Source organism: Falco cherrug, chromosome 4 (genome assembly GCF_023634085.1).
Source record: "Falco cherrug isolate bFalChe1 chromosome 4, bFalChe1.pri, whole genome shotgun sequence".
NCBI classification, from domain to species: Eukaryota; Metazoa; Chordata; class Aves; order Falconiformes; family Falconidae; genus Falco; species Falco cherrug.
The window spans coordinates 68080909-68098442 of record NC_073700.1 but is presented as its reverse complement, the minus strand read 5'-3'; the positions used below and the strand labels follow the sequence as shown (position 1 = coordinate 68098442).

Sequence of the window (17534 nt, the reverse complement as noted above, 5' to 3'; positions counted from 1 at the left end):
TGTTGAGCCCACTTCTTTGTTTTGACTCTTCACAATATCTTGTGAAGCTAAGTTCTATAACTTACACCAAGTGTAAAGCAGGTTTTAGCATTGTGTTTTATACCCCAAATTCTCAGAAATAGTGAGTAAATAATTTCCTGTTAATTTCCTCCAGTATTTATAATTATCTTTCATGCCTTCCTTCAAGCACCAATTTTCCAAACAAGAATTAGTTTATTTACTTTTTTTCCCTTCTTCTAATGGGTAAGCCATTTCACATTTCTGATTCTCTTATGTTCCCTCTCTTTTCATTACACTGGCTAAATATCCCAGGAGATTTAGAATTACATCAGTCCCGGAAAAGAAGCGAGTGTTTAAGCATTCACAGAATTTTGGGGAGAAATAATTTTCCCCAGGATTTTAGAAACAGACTGAGGATTTTTCTGTTTCCTTTCTGTCTGTACAGAATCTCAGGAACTTCCTAGAATTTCAGCAAGTATGTAGGAATCAGAGCCCAACCCCTGCCCATACACAATAACTGGGTCACAAAATCCAACACCCAGCACACTGTATGACTTGCACTGGGTGATGTAATCAGGAGTATGCGTCCCTGTTCCAAGATGCTGCATCTCTTTTGTCTTTCTTGATTAGGGAAAAAGAAATAACCCACAGCCTTACCACCCTACTGCAGAGTTATCCTCCCGGTCTTAATTTCTTTAAGCCAAGCTAGTTTCTTCTCACCCAAACCTTGTAAATGGACCTTTTCTTCACAGTGCAATTCAAAAATACACTTTCATAGTAATATATGTTACAAGAAAACTGTTTGTAAAACATAATGCATACACATATACACAACATTCTTCCATGCTTATTCAATGTAAAAGTGAAACAAAACCATTTACAGCAGGATGAGAGATGGCATAATGGTGCCAAGTGCAGTAACTCCAAAATGGACATGAAAGTAACCACAATCAGAAACACTGTAGTATGAATAATACCATACTTTTGTCACAATCTGTTATCAGCTATTTAATAAACATATAATAAAAAAATATTTTTGTTATGTTTAAGCATAGCTGTATTTGTTTTCCCTGGCACATCTGTTGAACACACCAAAGAAAACGCGAGATCCCCACCTGCAGCTTGTGAACACTCCAGAACACAACCAAGATCATTTATTACAAAAAGCTGTCTTTCCAGAATACTTTCTATTCATGGCATAACAAGGAAATGGTTATTTTGAAACAAATTAAGTTTTGACACATGTAACATCTAACTAATTTAAAACCCTAGAGCTACCATTTGATATTTTCTGAAAGATGTTTCTGCCAGACGATATTTTTCCCTTTTAGGAAAGATGTTAATAAGTTCACACATTAAACCACCACTCTCCATGACATAATGAAGTCCTTCAAATTTCATAACTCCTTAAGTTAGTCATTACAAGTTACACACTACAATCACTTCTTAATTGATCTAGAAATAAATACAGTATCGATGAAAGTGCTATGCAATGCATTTAAGGCAGCAAATATCTAATGGAAAACAGAGAAAAGCAAGAGAGAAAGGATTCAGAATGCTCATTAAAATTAAAAATACCTGCTGTGGTTACTCAACAGAAAGCTGAATACAACTATTTGCTGGAATTAGCAAATTAACTTTTCCTTCTTTTCTCTGAATTATGTTAATATATAGACATCATAACGCAAAAGTCTGCACATGCACTTGCATCTGTTTTTATTTTGTTTTGAACTGGAACGTCTCACATTTGCAGATATCTAGAGAGGCACAGAAATACAACCAACCTCTGCCCTCCTCAGATGCATCTCCTTTCATCTGTCCTACACACTTAGCTATGTTAAATTTGTGACCAATTCCTATATAAACTGGTATATAAACTAAAAAGAATTAGAGAACCAGCTAATAGTTAATATGACTCTTCAAAAACAAATTAGAAAACTCCTGGTTTTGATTCCTGGGGTTTTTTTGGACTTTATCATAGTTTCTAGTATAATCATACCTTCATGTATTTCCTCTATACCTGATCAACTTCACTATTTGAAAAGAGCAATTTAATTTAGCTTCAGGATTTGTATTGCTAAAGTAATTGTGTTCTATGTAAGAAAACAGCTTCTTAATCCCTTACCATTTGTAGCTAACACTGCAGCCTATGCCATCAGATCCCTTGACTATGAAAGATTTGAGTTGGACACATGGTAAAAACATTGTGCATTTTGTCAACAGTTTCCAGACAGCTCCTTCAGAATTTTACTGGTCATTAAAATCTAATTTCAGGCTAACAAACTAGATGCTGCCCACCTTTGAAAAGCTAGAAGAGCTTTCAGTGGAACAGCAAAATTAAGGTACATATCTTAAAAGTTAAAGTGCAAAGTTACTTGCAATCCAAAATATCTGCATGCTCCGAGTGCTTAGAAAGCAACCATCCAGCTATCTGACATGATTTTGAGACTTCCATGCAAAACAGACGCTTTGGAAAGATGCAGAGATTTTCCCTCAGCACTCCACTGCAGAACACAAGACCACCGTTAAGTCGGAGTCAAGCTTGCCTTCTGGTTTAAAAACAGTAGCTGCCTTGCCTTCATCGAAGTATTTTTGCATGTAGAAAGAGGGAAAAAATAAAAATTGAGGACTATCAGAAGAAATGCATTCATTTTACTTATATCTCCAGAACACACCCCTCTGGGCAGCATGAGAGAAAGCTGTGAGACATTCATATGAAGATTTAAAGGCAGTCATTAAGGGCTGATTGGAGGTGGACCACTATATATCACCATATCACTAGCGAGTTAATGTCAAGCAGGATAGGAGTCGACAACAAAAGGACCTTCAAGGGAGGTCTGGTAGCCTGTATATAACTCAATAAGAAAGAGGAATCCTGCAGAAGAAAAAGAATGATGTGATGCAAGCAACAGCCTTGTACAATCTTTGCAGCAGAACTGTGTTGCAGAGAAAAGCATGACTAAATGCTATGAATTACAAGAGACAAACGCTGCAGTAACTGACAAAAGAGATTGTGTGATCTAAAATATTTTCAATGTTTAAACCCATAAGGAAGGATACATCTTACAGCTATTATTACAGGATTTGAAAAGACCAAGACTTAAATATAGCCTTGACACAATGCTGAATTTGGAAAATATTTTCCTGTTTATGATCTCGTGAGAGCCAGAATAATGGTATCATTCACAGAAAATCAAGAAAGGGCATAAGAGGAATTTTAGAAATGGTGATGAAATTAGGGTATGAATTGTATTATTCAAGAAAGAAAGTAATGTTCTTTTTTAAATTACAAGCTAAGTTTCCAATAATTTACTTGAAAACTAATAGTAATAAAGTAATAATACTAATGAAACTTTCCAGTGCAATTTAACAATGACACATTTTTTTTAAAGTTAACAATATATATTCAGACATTGCAAGCAATGAAAAAATCCACTTTGTTTTCGTAATTGATATAACCACATTTTTAGCTAGTGACTGTATGTCAGAAGAATTAATCTTAAGCAAGATGGCAATGTAGAAAAACCAGTCTTGAAGAAATTATTTTGCAATCTGCATCCAAAACACATAAAAAGGTGAAAGTGCTAGTGCTGATCCAGGGAAAGAGGCATAAATAATTTAGCCTTTCGAAATTAAACTTATTTTTTGTGCACAAAATTATAATATTAAATACTCTTTTTTTAGCTTTTCATGGAACTCCAGAACACTTAACAAAAAGCAAGATTTTTTACTTCCCTCAGATCAAACTGGAAATCATCACCTTCTTATTTTTTCTGTACCCCAACAGGTCAACTAACGTAATACTTTCATCTGCTATTGTCTCTAGTGAGTGAGCAACTGAAAAAATAGGAAGAGGAAGCCCTTCCATTAAAATCATCTTAAAATAGTATCTGTCTAGAATGAATCATTTCAAATTTCAAAAAAATCCTAGTGCTGTGTTACTTTCAAGCAATGATTTATTGGGGAGGATGCCTCCGTAGCTTCTAAGTTCAGACTGACATTTGAACAAGAGATAACCAGGCACAAGTAAATCAAACTGAAGTAAGCCTAGTTTTCAATGAAGACAGAAAGGTACTTCTATCATCACATAAAATTTGGGAGACAGATTTCTTCTCCTCCATTGATTCCAACAAAAGCAGTGCATATTCACAAGAATTCTAAAGCAACGTTCTTCAACTAGAATAACTAGGTCTCTTACTCCTTTTCTGATAGTTTCAAGTGCTTTTCATTGTGGTTATTAAGAGATTAAGGTATTGAACTGTCATATTAAGGAACATAACAGGCTCTCCCCCCATTATCTCAGTTATCCCCAAACAACTTCCTCCACAATTAATCTATAGGAGACCCTGCCATGTTAATCACATTTCTCAGTGCAAGGTAGATACTGCCCAACAACTTAATGATCCCTTTGCATCTCTTGGTCCTTGACAACCAGCTACTTCTCCTTTCAGATCCAAGGAGCTGCACACCATACATTTTGAGCAGCAATAGAGGATTCCTTCCCCCAGTCACCTCCTTGCCTACATCCTAATAAGGATACAATCATCTCCCTTGCCCCACACTTCTTTCTTCCCATTAGAAATAGAATGGTGCTTGGACAGATCATCATGGTCCTTTATTTACCACTCTTCAGAGAAATTCAGTTACAGAGGTCAGAACAGATTTATTTTTCACCTATTTTTCTTTAAAGAAAAAAACCAGTATTTTGAAACAATATTCTGAAGAGACACCTACTGTATTAGAAAAAAAAATATGCATCTATAACATTACCTGACATTGTCCATAGCAGTAACATTCACAGAACAGATGTTCACTGCTTTTAGCCGTTTCAGTGCTGTCCAAAAGCAGTACTGAACTCTGCAAACTCAGGAATGGCCACTGGTTGAAGCAGCAGGAGATTTTTGTTTTACATTTCTGCCACAGAGTACCAGAACAAATGATTGTTGGCTACATAATGTAAGCTTTATTCTAATGTTCATATTTACAGCTCCTGTTTTTCAGCTGTCAAACCAAAGAGGAATACCAAGAAGCTACACAACTCTGTTAAAGCTGATTTAAACTCAAATGAGAATCAGCCAACACACAGAAGAACTACAAGCTTCCAGAAAAAAAACCCACTTATCTCCCAGCAAAACAGTGATGTTCCAGCATATTTCAGGTTATTACTTAAAAGCATTTGAACTGAGTATCAGTAAATACGAGCTCATGAAAGATTTTAGTAAAAAGGCATGTGCTAACATTATAATATTGCTTTCTGACTTCTAAATAAAACTGAAGTAGAACATCTCCACTTGAAATATTTAATTAGGCAGGAAATCTAAATCTCATATCCAATTTTCTTTCACCAAAACCTCTTTATCCTCAACATTACAGTAACTTCATTTATTCTTAACATTAACAGGTGCTGTTTGAATTCAGTGCCAAAGAGAGGACAGTACATAAGCATAATATTACATTTGGAAACACGAGTGAAATTTGGCAGAAGCTAACATGTCGAGGTATCTAAGACACTGCACATGTGCTCCTTGCAGTGAATTGTGCCAACTATGAAAACTAAACCACTTTAAGGTAAGATGTCTTGCAGATCAGATGTATGGTCTGCACTTAACTTCATACTGCAGACAATACAAGGCACAAAAAACAATCCCACAATGGCTCTCTGTGCACACGTTTTCCTGCCACTTCACAGCCAACCCCCAAAGGGTGCAAACATACCAGATTTCAACATATTTTTCATTATTGCTACTTTATAGCACCCAGGAATCTAAAGAAGTCATTCACACATGAAGGCAACCATTCTCTCACACCAAGAAACTCAGAAGATGTTGCAGGATGCAGCTAAAAAGCAACAGTTAATACATTACTTTCATCCAGAAAAATTTTTCACAATTTTTTTCACTTTCAAGGTAACTAACTCATTAAGTGCCACAGGTGGCTATATTTCATTCTTTTACAGCTTTGCCCAGGTAGGACACCAACTTTTGAGGGTTATCACATGGGGAGCAAGCAACATGGAAACATATACAGCAAGTTTATTTTTGAATGCTTTGGAAATTTAACAGCCAGTCATTTTCCTAACTAGGTTATCCCCTTGTAAGATCCTCCAGTTTCTGTAATCTTGTCTTCCTTACCTGAAGGGAAAAGGAATTTTTTTGCACAAGTATTATGCCACACTTGTGAACAAAACAGAGAGAAAAAAATTATTTAACTTTGTAAGCTGATTTACAGTTGGGTCTCCCAATATAGCCTGCACATACAGAAAATCTTTTATTTATTTCAAATCAAAACAGCTACAAATTCCCTTTTGTCTTCCTGTATCAGGATTTTAAAATCACAATGTCTGTCTCAGGAAAAAACAAACAAACCAAACAAACAAAAAAACTCAAAAACAAACAAACAAACCAAACAAACAAAAACACCCAACAACTGAATTGAAATAACTCTAAAACTTCATCCCTAGAGGCAATGAGATCAATGACAGCCATTATTATTACAGTATCTCAGGTTGTTAAAATATTCTCTGGCCAAACATTAAACAGAAAACAGTACTCAAACAATTGCTAAGAATATTAAATTAGAAGAAAACCAGATTATTTAGATGTAGATTTTACTGCTCTCTAGCAGCAGAATTTCCTTTCCTGGAAAGAGAAAAATGGAATCATGTTCCAAGAGAATATCTAACTCACCAGCCTGCGGGGTACTTTGCACAGGACTGCCCCATCCTTCCTAATGAAGTTGACCATAATGCAGCCAGAAACGCAAGCTGACGGATGCAAGACAGTAGGCAAGAAGTCTGAACCTACGGTCTGGTGGTAGGTCACTGATCTAAGCACAAACAACTGGCTTGTAGCGCTCTAGCAAGAAGAGGAAAAATACGGGCTTGACCTCCCTCAAGTTGAAAAGGACCAAGAAACAAGGCCTCCTACTTCTTGGACAAATAAGCTAACTAACTTCTAGTCTACTACATATAAGATAGTTATCAAAAGCATCTTCCCAAGAGAAAACTGCGGAAGTGGTATGGGATTAATTTTCTGATTAATACAAGGGTTATATGACTGGCTAAGGTATACCCTGGTTTCCTACTGCCAGCTTCACTGCGCCAGTGCTCCACATCAAATTCTAGCCAGGAAATCCAAATCTCATCAGCATATGGTCCTTGGGTGCCTGCTTACTTACTCCATACTTTCTTAGCCAGGAGCCTAATCTTTATGAGCTGTGGTGCTGAACATTAGAAGGCTTAAGTTCTTTTTTAAACCTGGGATATAAAACCTTCCCTTGCATCTTAAACGGTGTTAAGTGTTTGTTTTATTTTTTCCAACACAACAGCCTTTAGGATTTTAAATGGGAAGAAAGTAGGTCAGGCCTTCCTACTGAAGCTTTTTCAGTTGTTGTTTTTTTTTATAATTCTGTAGTTAAATTCTGCAAGATGAATCTACCTTTTACATCTTTCATTAATATCTTAAGAAAAGAAATCTTTGAAGAGAAGTTTGATTTATCAAGAGTCTTAGAAGTAGTAAATATCTATAAATATTAGTCAAAAATATTTAAACATAATTCCAGTTTGATTCCTTTGTAATAGGTCTGACTTATCTTTGATCACAGATTTTTGCAGCAACTCATTAAAATGCACAAAGAATTTGTCTGTGCAGATCAGCCACAGAATACTGATCTCAACATTTAACAGCCTGAGGGAAAAAAAAAAAAAAAAAAAAACAACACAACACACCAAGTGGAACCCACGCACTTGAAGCAATCAAACATCTGCCTGCCTTTCAATGCCACTTTCATAGGATTGCTTGCATTCCTAAATTAGAGGATATACCATGAGCCCCTGCTGTTTGAACAGCCTCACCACTGGAAGACAACGTACAGAGTTTAAAATACAAAAATTTCCTATATTTTTGTTTCTGTTGGTGCACTGCAATAACAAGGAAGCTACTATTCACTTCTATCAGCAGTAGTACAAAGAATAAGACACACCCTTCCCAGGAACTGGAAAAACCTGCTATGTGAAAGCTGAAAAGTCTCTGAGTACCCATACCTTCATTTTGCTCCGCGTTTCAACAACAGAACTGAAGGAAGACTGCAAGGACTTGGCCTTAGCCTAGCAAAAGTAAAGCTGAGCAGAAAGGCAAAGGCTGTGTACAAACACACCAAGATAATTATAAAACACTAAGAAAAAACTATTTAAAATAAAAAGACAATATTGGCACAAGAACTGGTTATTACCAACTGATGATGAATAAATTTAGGTTGAACATTACAAGCAGCTTCCTCATGTTTAGGGCAATTTAGCATTGGAACAGGCTTCTAATTAAAGTAGTGAGAGGAAAAGGCCCAGCTGCTTTTAAAACAGAGCTCCATATGTCTATGACAGTATGACATAAAGCCTACAAAAGCATGAAAATAAACTTGATGAATAGGGAGGTCCTTTCCTGTCCTGCGTTCCTTAGAGAACAATAACTGTCAAGCAAATAACATCATTCTGATGCAACTCAAGATATAACCATCTGTCAGGCAATACCCAAGAATAATTATACCACAGAAAGCAAAACCAGATATTAATATCACAGCAGGACAAACTTCGCCAAGAATAAACTTCACAGAGTATCTTTTCATAAAATACCTTAGACCCATAGCCTCACTTCTCATAATTTCATGCTAAAAATTTGCTCCCTCTGCAAACAAGAGCTGCAGAAAGCACACCTCTCATGCACTGCTCACTCCCAAATCTGCAAGAGCTCAGCTTACCTTGTGTTTGTGCAACTAGGCAGTCCTATTATCTGCACCCCTAGCGTTATTACCCAAAACAGTACTATACCTAACATGCTCAACAGGCTCTTCGTTTGCTACAGTCGTTACTATGTTCAGCTCAGGCAGGATGAATCAAAATTGGCTGTCAACTGCTTTGCTATTGAAAGTTTCAAATCGCCCAACTTATTACCCAGAAAATCTGCAGCAACCATGATGGTCCAGAACAATTGGTTGGACACAACCAGTCTGCAGAAAGAACACATTCTGTTAGACTAAGCTTTATAGTTTGAAAAAGCAGATGGCCTTTCAGGCACACCAGCCTTTCAACTTGCTTGACATCAAAAGACACATGTTAACAACAGTATACAAGTTGGTCTAACAAAGACTAGCCTTTCAGGCTAGGAGATTGTTCCACACTAACAGGTACAGGCCTAGCTAGTGGGGTTCTTTCTATCTTCGTTTGATTACTGCAATAATAAATCTGAAATTGAGGACAAACTGCAAAATATTTTTGGCCGATAGACTGCACCTGCTTATTTGCAAAGTCCCTGAACGCATCATGCATCCCACTGTTCCCTTCTAAAGGCTCATACTGAAAAGCAATAACTGAGTAAATCATAGAAGAAAGTATGAGTGCTCATCAGTTGTTGTACATCAAAGGCAAACCAAACACAAACATTTGTTACTACTCACAATACACAAGCTCAGGCACTCAAAGAAATTACCTGGCAGCACAAAAGAGCAAACTATAGGAAATTCTATACAACACCTGGTTAAGTTGTAATAACAAAAAGCCAACTATTCAAGTAAGTACTTAAAAGACATTTGAAGAACAGGTTCTTTGGCTGCTATCAAACAGATGGCCCAGACACTGCCCATCAGAAACAAATGGTTTGATATCAATCTTTGTCAACAACTAGACAGCTACACCAAAACAAAGGCTGCTTTACAGCTACTTTTTATTCTTTTTTCCTATACAACCTCTCTTGGTCACTTCTGAATAAAGTATAACAACTCCTACATTTTTGTCAGCAGACCTAAAGTATTTAATTGTTCTTTTATTAGCACACAATTTCACTTAAAATTTAGAATTCAAAGGCATTTCCTTTTTTCAGTTGATTTCCCCTCTCCCTACCCCTTCCTTGCAAAATCATTGTGGTTAAACAGAAAAGTTCTGCAGAACAAGAATAAAACTTGTATCTCAGTCGTAAAGTTTATGTAAATTAATCTCAAACTAGTTTTCTAGCTTTATTCTCTTAGCAAAGCAAAAAGCATGGTAGCTGCAAGAAAGCATTACAATCCATTTTCAGGTATTTTATATCATACCACAATATTTTCCTACCATTTCAGTTCATCTGCTTATACTAGAATACCAATGCTTTTTTAAACTTGTCATCAAAATAGTATACACTTTTATTCACTATGAGAGCCTGCACATCTGATTTATAGCATATTCCAGACATATGACTGCATAATTCAGACAGGTTTAAAAAAAGTATGCTGAAAGAAGATACTACCAAGGACTTCCCGCTAGCCCTGCAGAGCATAAGAGGACAAATTTTACTTGACCTACCCTACTAATCTCAGCAAGTCGGACCTTAGTAACAGATGCAAAGCTCAAATGACCACTTCCAAATCAGTGTTGCTGCTCCACCTCCAGCCTTTGATCATTTTTCAGCTGGAAGTAACAAGTGGATTTCTGCTCCTGGGCCTATGTAACAGCCTCCTTGTAATCTACCAGTTGATCTCTCTAGTACCAGCAAGTGGGATTATGCATCCTGACTTGAGCTGCATTTCTCCCCATCACAAACAGAGATACATTGGATACTAATAAGATAAATTTCAGTTATCTTAACTGTTTACAGACTGTTTTGATTATTTTGCTATAAGATTGGATACCAAAGCACAAAACTACAACAAAATATAGCATTCTGACATTTAAATTTTGACATTCAGTAGTCTGATGCAAAAGCAGCTAAATTGTAGGATGAAATCTAGTTGAACTAGTTTTCATTCCTCTATATATTACAAAATTGTAAACACTAACTGCTTGAAATGAAGTTTACTTTCACACAAGCTTACCTTAAACTGGAATAAAGTTGGAAAGAGTATTTTATATCACAAAAGGTCTTTACCTTAAGATAAGCATTTAAAAGGGCAAACTGAACTCTTCAGAATGCTGTAAGCACTGCAAAGCATACAAAAGGAAAAGCTGTCTATACAAGAGTAACTCAAGAGCACTCAGAAAACATGCAGATTAAGATGTGCAGTTAAGAACCACACGTATCTCAAAACACACTTGCTTTCTGTCTGCTGCTCCTTCCAAGCTGCACCCACAAACAATTTACAGAATTCCCTGACAGATATTCTGATTACTCTCCTACCCTCACCCTGGCTGGTTTCCTGGCAGCCTGAATGATTTTGCTATGCCACTGCAATGACAGCAAAGGAATCCTGTGTACCAAGTAGCACAGGGGTTTTTTTAGTTTATTTTGAAACAATGCTTTTTGAAATATATTACCTTGGAAATACGACTGGGCTGATTCCTGGATCTCAAGTGTAGTTGTTTATGCCAAATCTTGGGCTGATAAAGTCACACAAACATGTAGTTTTCATTAGCAAGGGTTTTTTTCTTTCTTCATTTTCATTTAATTCCAAGTTTATAGAACTACATAGGACATTCTGACAGCTGATAAAATCATACATCAAGTCCTAAGCCAAAGACTCCCACAACAAAATGCCAAATCAGCGACTCTCTGATGAGACACCAGCAGTGTAGAAAGAAACCTTCCTCACCTTGACTGCCAGAACACAGCCTGGTTGAGCTGGATGGAGACAAGGTCTCAGCATCAAATCAGAAACTATTACAAGGAAAAGTCCAAGTCAGCCTGACCACACTATTCTCTCTTCAGTATTATCTAACAAAGAAAAGGAAAAGCAGAACAAACACTATGCCCCATGTAACTTACTGACTGGGAACCACTGACCTAGACAGCGGTACATTGACATTAATCCATAGGCCAGGGCTGAAAGCAGTTTCTTACTTGGAGACCAGAACAGCCCATCCCTTGACTCCTTAGAAAAAGAGGCTTTTATTTTAAGGTTTTACCACCCCTCTTTTAGTTACAAGATTCCTATAGGATCCGCTAGATTAGATGAGCTTTTCCTTTAGCTTTACTTTTTCCAGGCGTACAGTATTACTACTCTATTCCCTTCGAACAGAATTTCAGGAAGATTTTTTTTCCTGAAATGTGCTGATTCTACTATAAGAATGGTAAGCACCCAACATTTTCCTTTTTCATCTCATTCTTTTTATTTTTTTTCCTTGGCCTAAGAAAGGTATCACTGGCAAAGGTGGTGAAGACTCATTAGTGAGCGAGGTTTGCTGCAACAATTCTCTAAAAACTCAAGGTCAAGTGTTTCTATAAGTAACAGCTGCAGATGCAGGCACACACAAAAACTTTCACCTTCCTTGCCGTGAGGGCTACCTTGTACATGAGTACATACACTATGAAAAAAAATTTATGTATAGTGAACGTGCACATGAGAAACAGTTTATGGATAAAACCATCCAACCTTCAGAAAAAAAAAAAACTAATTACAAATAACAGGAAGTTTGTGGCTTACCCTGTGTTTGTAACTTTTAGTTTCTAAATTTATAAGTGGCTCTGCAACAATGTAAACACTGTATTTTGGATTACCTTTCCTATTACAGTCTGTATCCAGCAAAGAAAACATAAGATAGTGAAAAACATCACAACATTTGGCATGAGGTAACCAGACACGAGGCTTTCAGTCAGGCTGTGGTATATTCTTACTTTTCTGTTGGGGAAGCAGGCTATGTGTGCCTGTCACATATGCCCATATCAAAACATCTCTCTAGTCAAGCATTCAAATGGGAATATAACATCTCAGCATACAACTCAAGGATGAGTTTTGGAGAATAAAAAATCCTATCATTACTTAATAATTCAGGACAACATATTATTACATGTAAAGTCTCTAAAAAGTGTTCCAAGAACTACAGAGAAATTTTGTTTTTTCTAAAGGCAGCAAAAGAGATACAGAGGAAGAGGACACAATTTCCATTACCCAGGAGAAGATACAAGGCACCAACAGCAGCAAGACATTAACATTTGTTAAAACAGAATTGAAACCAAACCCCGCTTGAAAGAGGAAGAGGGCAACAGCATGCTTTTAGTTCATGTATGGTGGCTAGCACATAGGTCATAAAGCCAACGCTAAGCAGTGGGCACAAAAGGGAAGTGTAGCCCTTTGCTTACTGTCCGCTCTATTGCACACCTACATAGAAGGGACATCAGCATTTGAATCTGAGCAGACAGAGAATGAGAAGCTTCTCACTGCAAGAAAAGAGACCAAGACATCTGGCCTCTGTAGCAAGGACCCTGTCCTTGCAGACTGGGAGCCAGGAGCAACAGAGGCGTGCTGGAATCCTGCAGACAGGCTGCAGCAGCTCCAGCCACGTCCTATGCAGGCACTGAAAGAAGGACACACTCTTATTTTTATCCCAGTGCTGAGGGACCTTATGAGCTGCAAGCTAGCAGCTAAATAAATATTCATCCATAACTACCACAATAGGAGATTTGCTTTTGGACAACTGGAGATAATTTATTATTTAGATCTTCACAATGTGGGCAATATAAGAAATCTCAATTAACATATGTAGCTGCTCTGACATACTGGAAATTGAATACAAACACACTGAACCACCACAGAAGCTTCAATTACTTAAATTAACACTTCCCTGTTTCTGTAGTCTGTTAGTCTTTGACTGTAAGAATGTGCACACCATGTTTTCTTTTCAGGAATATGGAGATACTCCTTTCATATAATCAAGAAAGTGGTTTTTCTTCCTGAAGTACCACCACTGTCTCAACCGCCCAGCTCGTGAAAATGTACAATGCACCTGCTGGCACTATATGTCATTCCAGAGACTTTTACCTGTGATGACAGCAGGTTTATTTTAATAAGCTGGAGTGTTTTGATAAGTAATGCATGTGTCTATTGAATTGATGCATACATTTTAAATATTAATGCTATATCAAGCTAGATGAAAACATTAGAGAAGACAGAATAACTGTTTTAATAATGTGGGTCATTTAATTCCCTGATGCAAGCTAGCAGTGTGTAGAATGGTGAGTTCAGTCCCTGGATAAAGCAACCAGAATGCCTCCTGTTTTGTTTCAAGTTTAATTGCTATCACCCATAGGAAGCCAAAACCACTAGCTGGCACTTATTAAAGTGTGATAAAGCTGAAAGTCTGAGAAGTAAAATGTAAATTCAACATTAATGAAGTGGCATTTACTCAACTGTCATCATCGATTACACTTGCCCAGCTACATAACAGTTACTGAATTAAACGTTGTTACAGCTGCTGTCTGCCTCTATTCATAGAGCAGTAAAAAGTATTTAACTAGAAACCCATCTTCCTACAGGATGCTTTAATTCTGAATAATTTAAAAGAAAAAAAAAAATCTAATACCACCTTTGGTTTGCCGAGCCAGAAGTGAACCACCAGTAAAATGTTACTGGGTTGAGACTACCTGTCTTCATACTACCAGATGTTGGTCATTGTGTTTCTTGGTATTTTTTTCAGTCCGTCAAAGTGACGATAACCAATCACAAATTACTTGGGTCACACACACACCCCATCTCTTCTCCAAAAGTAGCATTTTGCAAGGTTTCTGAAGTTTTCTTGGTATTCCATGACTCACTAAGTATAATTAGCAGATCAGCTAAGGTCCTACTGTGAGAAAAGTTTATTGAGTTTGCCAACCTTTCCTAACAGGTATCACCCAAAAATCCTGTGCTGTATGCAATGTGGGGATCCGTTTCTTTGCAAAATTCAAATACTTGTCATATTAATGTCTGCACATTCTTTTTAAATCAGACACCCAGGGAAAGAAAAAAAAAAGAAAAAAGTTTTACAGCTCTGCTATAGTATCCTTTTGTACCCAAAACACTTAAACACTTCCTCTACAGCCATGTCAGCTACAGAGTCTTCCTTTCAGCCAAACTTCTGTATTGGTTTCTAACACCCTTCTGTTCTCACCCCAACCTTTTTTTCCTCTTGAAATGAAGATACTTAAGTCTTCATTTATGACCATGAACAACGTCAGTAAAAACCCTAATGAGAAGGAATCTTAATTATCAAGTAATAAATGCATATTTACCATGAAATTAGCAGTTAATATTGAATACAGTATGAAGTGTTAGAAACCAGGTTTTTTGTAGCTTCTAGGAAACAAAAGCCATTTACAGCTTGGCACAACCAAGTTTTCAACTTTTTTCTAATTGTCAAACTGTTTCTTTGACTGCCATTTCCTCCCGTAACTGCCTTACAAATCCTTCTCTTCATGGCACTCACAGCAGAACTTTCCAGATCCAATTGCCTAGGAAGACGTTTTCCTCTACTGCTGCAGTCCTGAAATCTGCTATTTCCAGCCACAATCTCTCCTTCGGCCTGGGTGCTAGCACACCCACCATCCACTAGAAGTGGCTATCTTCCAGCAGAATCAAACAGAGGAAAACTACGACAGTATTCAACTGTCCCATTTGCTAGCTCTAGCCATGGTTCTAAACAATAGACAACATCCATCTTTTCTACAGTCCTTCCAAAAACGTGTTTGCCGGATGACTGACTTCTATCTTTCCTCAGTACTCAGCTGCTGCATGTTATTTTTGCTCTCCATTTTTACTACCAAGACTTCTTGAAGCTGGATAGTCTTCCCTGAGAAGTGCCCAGAGTATTTCGCCCGACCTGTTCCAGATCTCACGGCCCAGGCACATGACTCTCACAGCAGTCAGATGAGGGACCAAAGGCACCACTCAACACCTACCTCAAGGCATGCTATTCACAGTTTTGTCCCCTGAGGTTTGTTTGCCATTTTGATACCCTTGCTCAGACTGGTCATGGCAGCTGGAAGGTGGTTCAAGTCACTGTCTGATCATATTTCAAACACACGACAAGCTTTCGAAGCTGGGAGCCAGGCACTGCAGCTTGATCCAGACAGTTTAAGACTTGCTGGGCTATAGTACTTGTAGTGTCTTAATATCAAGACAAAATTTCCTGCACATCCAATTGTGATGTTACTTCAGAACAGACTTGAATCTTTGAGGAAGTAGCCAATCTTTGAATAAGAAACCTACAACAGCTCTGCAGTAGAGGCTGAATGTCCCTTTGCCCATAGGAAATTAAATGCTAGAACTGAGCTGGCAGGACTGATGTTACAGGTTGGTTACATATGTACTGGAGGGAGCACAGACTTACTGAATCAGTTAACCTTGGAGATGAGGCAGCAAAAGACACCTTTCAGGGTCTCAAGGATCTGCAGATGGCAAGAGAGCAGCAGCAAAGCCAGGATAGGGTGTGCCCCAGGCAAGGCAGCTAACAAAAGGCTGCTGTTTGTCCTGGTGGGAGCAACAGTCACTTCGCCTTGGGCTGGTACAAGGGAGAGCATTAGGGGAGAAGCAAGGATTTTTACATATGACCTGCAGAGTAGAGATTTCATATTCTTGTTAGAGTTCAGCTTCTATTCACCTTAACAAGAGAGCAAGCTGCTCATGTAGAAGCTAGTTGTGGTCGCTTCTCCAGCACTGCTAGTCTCAAGATGACACAGCTTCAGCGTTCCCCCTTCCACACGCGCGTTTCACTTACAATGCAGTGCCAACACAGAAGTTAACTGTGTTCACAGCTTCCCAAATGACCCAGATTACAATGAGATAATTAACTGCTCATGAACAGCTATTCATTGCAACTATCACAGTATCTGTTAAACCATTGAAAAGCCTCATTATTTTATCTGTCAAACCTCTAAAGTTTAAGACTGCTTCTTTAGATCAGTTCTGGTTTTCAACTCTTCTGGACTGTGATAAAAAACCCAAGGTTTTCTATCAGTTGAACTTGCAAGGTATTTTCTAAAATCACAGGAACACCACTCTCCATCTACCAGTTGAAGCTTCTGATTTGGCCACATGTAACTCGTGAAATAATTATATTCCACTCTATTTATAATTAGCAATGTCAAGTCCATCTTTGTAGACACCATTCATGGCATATTGTCTGTGGAACAGCAGCTCTGCATTGCATATCTGAAACTACATTGTTCTTTTTGGAACAGTTTAGTTTGCTGAATCCAAGCTCAGTCCACCAAACAATACATTACGAACACAGTATTTTCTGTGCTCTTTATATAAATGGATGTGTACATTTCCAAGCTCTGAAACATACCCAGTAGCTCTGAAACAGAGTTTTACTCTATGCTTAAAACTTGTTGTGGTATCAATTGTGTAACACATTTTGTAGTCAGTTATCATGAACTGTTGGCTGTATTAGCAATACACTTTCCTATTTTTTTTTACAACTTATACCATCATATATAATGAAATAAGAAAATTTAGTCATTCTTGACTGAAAAAAGAGGCTGTATTTACAAGATAATAAAGCAAAACACAATTAACAATACTTAGACTACATATTGGTACAACAGCTTTATTTATTAATATTAAGCATGATAGAAAATTATTCTTGGTCTTTCATAATAATCCACACATTTTTTGTAGAAAACAAATGACAGCCTAGTCCAGCATCAGAAAACAGTGGATAAAAGAGTTATCATAAGGTAATCCTACCTGGATGACCGTTTTTACTTCAACAGGGACTTAAGATATGCATTTTCCAGACTATGGAGCTGAGAATCTGTGAGGCCTGAAGGAAAAAGGAAAGGCTCATAGTAATATGACATTGGTTCTAGTCAGCA

At 37.5% G+C, this 17534-nt stretch overlaps 1 protein-coding gene across 3 annotated transcripts in view; it reads right to left on the bottom strand.

Annotated features, from left to right (window-relative positions):
- MPP7 (MAGUK p55 scaffold protein 7) overlaps positions 1–17534 on the bottom strand; it is a 157585-nt gene that overhangs the window by 135098 nt on the left and 4953 nt on the right. For 2 of the 3 annotated variants that reach the window (XM_055708423.1, XM_055708425.1), the window contains exon 2: positions 17407–17482. The exons of the other annotated variant lie outside the window; for it this stretch is intronic. The gene's annotated coding sequence lies outside the window, so the exon portion shown is untranslated. The remainder of the gene's footprint in view (positions 1–17406; positions 17483–17534) is intronic. 3 annotated transcript variants of the gene reach the window in all.